General features: G+C 44.3%; 1 pseudogene; it reads left to right on the forward strand.

Moving 5' to 3' along the window:
• The first annotated feature begins 3,988 nt into the window (after positions 1 to 3,988).
• On the forward strand, positions 3,989 to 4,492 carry LOC102848040 (annotated as a pseudogene).
• The last annotated feature ends 735 nt before the right edge of the window (positions 4,493 to 5,227 follow it).

Consider the following 5,227-nt stretch of genomic DNA (forward strand, 5'->3'; position numbering starts at 1 on the left):
GGTAACCAGCCATTAAAGCATTTGACACATCAGTGTCACAGTGTTCAGCCTCACAGCAACCACAAGTGACTGCTGTATGGCAACTTGTACACCAGGGCTATACGACCTAGAGGAATGTCTGAACAAAAACAATGAAAGACTGGCCTGAGGGTTGCAGGCCCGAGGGCCCTACAGAGTCTTAGCAGCCTGGCATGCCCAAATGCTGGAAAACTCCCTGCCCCAGACCCCCATTCATCTGGCAAATCCTCTCTGCCAACTCCCTCATGGGCCCAAAAAAACCACCACACGTGCTCGGAGTCCTCAAACCTACCTCACCTCCAGCAACCTGCGACTGGATTCAGCTGGCGGGGCTTGACCTTCAGAATACTTAAAAAATATAAATCTTCCTACTGAGTCATTGAAATCTACCACCAACTCCTCAGCCCATCCTTCACATTGATTATAACTGGGCTCTGTTCTGTCTTCTAAGAGATATTTCTTCATCACTTTCTGTCTTGTGAGAGACATTGCTTAATAGCAGAAAATTAATTCTTGTACTGCACCTTGTGACACACTCAAAATTTAATCTATTTTTCTGACTTTAAAAAAGTCTTTGGGGGGAGCTCTGGTGGCCTAGTGGCAAGAAGCTGCACTGCAATCCAGAGGCACACGGTTTGAATCCACCAGATGCTCTGCCGGGGAAGGAGGGACAATCTCCCCCTGTACCAGTCAGATCTGATTTGACGGTACACACACACACAAATAATAAAATAATAAAAAAAAAGTCTTTGAACTTTGCACTGGATCAAAGCAACTTATGTTTATATGCCTGATGCATGAAATTTGGTGATTACAAAAAGGAATAAGAACATCGAGGCAAGCACTGCCACACTTTGACATATTTCTGCCCAGCTTTTCTAGATAACAGGACATCAAAATAAAGGTCTAGAATTTTAAAAAGATAAGAAAATTCCCTCCAAAACCTCAAACCCTGGAAGTAACCATTATTTTGTTTCCATTTCGTTGTTGTTGTTGTTGTTGTTATGTGCTGTTGAGTCGCCTGCGACTCATAGCGACCCTATGTACAACAGCCCTAAACTCTGCTCTGTCCTGTGCCAATCGCACTGTCTCTGACACTCCCATCCCAATTAACCCAGTCACTGAATCAATCCACCTCATAGAGGGCCTTCCTCTGCTGCGCCGTGCCTCCACCCTCCCAAGCATGCTGTCCCTCTCCAAGGACCAGTCTCTCCTCACTACATGTCCAAAGTATGTTAGACGGAGCCTCAGAATCCTTGCCTCCAAGGAGCCACCCGGTTTAACCCTCTCCAGGACAAATCTATTTGTTTTCCTAGCAGTCCATGGTATTCTCAATACTCTTCTCCAGCACCACAGCTCAAAAGCATCAACTCTCCTTCTATCCTCCCTAGTCATTGTCCAACTCTCTGATGCATAACAAGTGATTGCAAAGACCATGGCTTGTATCAGACGCACCTTAGTCTCCAGAGAGACACCACTGCTCTTCAGCACTTTGGAGAGGTCCCTAACAGCAGACTTTCACATTGCAATAGGTCTTTTAATTTCCTGGCTGCTGGTGCCAAGACTGTTGACTATGGAGCCAAGCAAACTAAAGCTGTGTACAATCTCAATCTCTTCACCATCCACCCTGATGCTGCCAATTGGTCCAGTGGTGAGAATCTTTGTCTTCTTGACATTGAGCCTCAATCCATATTGTAGGCTGCAGTCCTTGACACTCTGCAGCAGGTGCTTCAGGTCCTCCTCAGTTTCAGCAAGTAGGGTTGTGTCATCCGCATAACGCAGATTGTTGATAAATCGTCCACCAATCTTGACCCCACATTTCTCCTCATAGAGCCCAGCCTCCCAGATAATCTGTTCTGCATATAGGTTGAAAAGGTATGGAGATAGGATGCATCCCTGGCGTATGCCCTTCTCAATTTTGAACCATGCAGTGTTCCCTTGCTCTGTTCTGACGACTGCCTCCTTGTCCAAGTATAAGTTTCGCATTAGAACGATCAAGTGTTCTGGGATTCCCATTCTTCTGTTTCCATTTTAGATTTTAAAATATCATTATAAACACACACACTTAACATATGAATATATTTGTATTTTTCAAGATTGTGATTAAAAATACTACAATTAGAAATTAAGCTTTCTTAATTATATCAAGTCTTCCTTTGGAAAGTTCCTGCCCATTCCATAGGACAGGATTTCTCAACTGTCCCAGAGGGCTTTTAAATTATATCTTCCTGGGATGGATCCCCCAAAATAACTAAAAATAGTTTTCTGGAAGTGGCCTTACTTGAACTTTAAGTGCGTTTATATTGAAGCCGGTTGAGGTCTATGCTGTCCTTGACCAGGCTTTTCCTTTCACTCCTGAGCTGAAGTTAAAGTCTTGGTGGATCACATTTGCTGCTCAGCACGTGCCACGCTGGGCCCGAGCAGCACTCCGCTCATCCCCGGGTGACCACTTGTGTGGTCAGGAGTGGTGCGCTGTCCTGGCAGGAACCTCCTACACTGGTACAGGGGGTCACCTTCATCACTGAGCACATGAATGGAGAGAGCAGACTGTCCACTCCCATCATAGGGGAGAGCCACTGACTACACTGGAGCCCCAGAGCTGCCCAGTCAAAACCAGCTCATACCTTGGCACCAAATACTATACCAGTCTGTGTTCAATCCCCAAAACACCACCACTATAGATACAGTGAGTACCAAGTTATTTACTTCATGAAATAAGATATTTACAAAACTATTGGAAACTCTAAAGGAGCAAAAGTCAAGGAGAGTAAGTATAAATTAAAAATTTACATACTTATATACTTTTAACTCAGCATCTTCAAGTTGGAACTGACTCATGGTTAACCCACTAGTGCATTTCAGAGGCTTTAAGTCACTAGAGAGGAGGTTGCCCATCTTTCTCCCTTGGAGTAATTGGTGGAGTCAAAGCATCTGCATTTGGGTTAGCAGCTCAACTCCTTATCCACAGGCCACCAGAGAGTTGTTGTTATTGTCGCGTACTATGGAGTTGGAACTGACTTATCACTGACACTCCAACGGGTTTTCACACAGGAAGAGATTGACTATCTTTCTCCCTTGAAGCATCTGGTGGATTTCAAACTACATGCCTTTGGATTGACAGCACAATTCCTAATGGGTATGGTCCACTAGGCCACCAGGGCTTTGCTGTTTTTTGTTAGATGCCGTCAAGTGGAATACAACTTATAGCAACCCTAAGAACAAAATATCTGAACCCTGTTCTATCCTGAGCCATCCTCACACTTCCTGACACACAAGAACCCACTGCAGCAGTCACCAAGTCAATCTACCTGGTTGAAGGTCTTCCTCTCCTTCACCAACCCTCACAATAGATGGGAAGGTTTGGGGTCACTGCCCTTCCAAGCATCATGTCCATCTCCAAGGAACAGCCCCACCTAGCAACATGTCCAAAGTATGTGAGGCAAAGCCTCATCATTCTTGCCTCCAAAGAGTACTCCGGCTGCACCCTCTCCAGGACATATCTGTTCTCTTGGCTGTCCATGGTATGTTCGGTGCTCTTCTCCAACACCACAGCTCAAAGGCGTCAATTCTTCTTCAGTCATCCTTATTCATTGTCCAGCTTTCAGATGCATAGCAAGTAACTGGAAAGACTATGGCCTGAATCAGATGTACCAGGGCTTTAGCAGGGCCAAAAATATATACCTATTATATGTATAAGGGATCCTGGTGGCACAGTGATCATGTGCTCAGCTGCTAACGAAAAAGTCCCTAAGCAGAGCCCTCCAGCCACTTCATGGGAGAAAGACAAGGCAGTTGGATTTCACACAGCCTTGGAAAGGCAGTACACAACAATGGCATGAACAGGCCCTGTGAATATTATAGATAATGTTACAAACCAAAATGCGTATGAATGAGCAAATGAACATTATCACTTAAATCACAGTTAGTTTGGTTTTTAAAAATACAGTCTTGAAAACTCTTGAGACACAAGATGATAGCCACCACATGCTTGGGAGTAAAAGTCCCTCGCAATTTTTGACTGTTGCAAGAACTAGAAAAAGGCCATAAAGGAGTAGGAGATGGGACAGTTAGCTGGGGTCTAGAAGATGATGAAGATGTGACATTCACAAGATGGACAGGGGTGATAACTGGGCCCCCAAGGACAATTTATGAAAACTGGATAGACAGCCTTAAAATAGACTGTGGACCTAGACACCCAAAACACCCCTCTCCCACTTCGTAAGATTTATAACAAAAATTAATATGGGTGTAGTTAATAGTTTTAATGAAGTCGTGGACCCATGAGCCACTAGCCAAGTGGTAGAATTCCTATGGCATCAAAGTTTTCCTGTAGGAGCTTCAGCACCTAATGATGTCTAAAGAAAACATGAAACTCCCTCAACCGCCAGAAGGACAGTGTTACAGCAATTCATCAGAAAAAAAAACCACAGGCCCTTCACCATTCAATTCAAGCAGTTGTTATTTTCCACAGTAATCAATTTTCTAGGTATGTCGTGTAGACCTCAAAAGTACTGGAAAGGAAGCTCTCATTCAAGAACAATTTCTCTTTAAGATACTGTAAATGATATTAATTTTTTGTCCATTTGAAATACCTAAATTATGCTCTAACAAATCATCCTGTCAAGTGTACCCACTGTCCACATAGTTGAACTCCTGGGATCAATGAAGTATATTTAAAGGGAGCTCTGGTGGCCTAGTGGCAAGAAGCTGCACTGCAATCCCAAAGAAAGTATATTTAAATCAATTTCCCATCATAAGTGGTGGGACACATCTAACTCAACTATGAAAAGACATACCATACAATCACCTTTGTGCTGGTACATGACCTGGGGTCTCTTCCTTCTCCCTTTCCCCTTTCCCTGTCTCCAGCCCCCTCTCCTTGCAACAGCCCTCCAGCTCTGGGTGGTTTATTAGAATAGATGTGAAGGTTTCGGATTACAGCCTATCGGACTACTGCTGGGGTCGTGGGGTGTCTGAGTGTTAAATGATGCCGCCATTCCAAGCCATCTTTCCCCACCCTCTTCCACTTCCACTGCCCAGACAAAGCATAGATTGTAATCCTCTCTTGTAATGGGACTTTGAGGAATTCAGGGCTTTCCTTATATATTTTCTTCTCTCACCAGATGCAGGGGTGCTGTTCCTTCTTTCCTCCTCTCAGAACCCCTTCCTGCACTGTTACATCCCACACTTCCGGTGTCACTTCCTTGCT

This window comes from Elephantulus edwardii, unplaced genomic scaffold (genome assembly GCF_000299155.1).
Source record: "Elephantulus edwardii isolate Elephantulus edwardi_28Jun2011 unplaced genomic scaffold, EleEdw1.0 scaffold00135, whole genome shotgun sequence".
Classification (NCBI taxonomy): domain Eukaryota; kingdom Metazoa; phylum Chordata; class Mammalia; order Macroscelidea; family Macroscelididae; genus Elephantulus; species Elephantulus edwardii.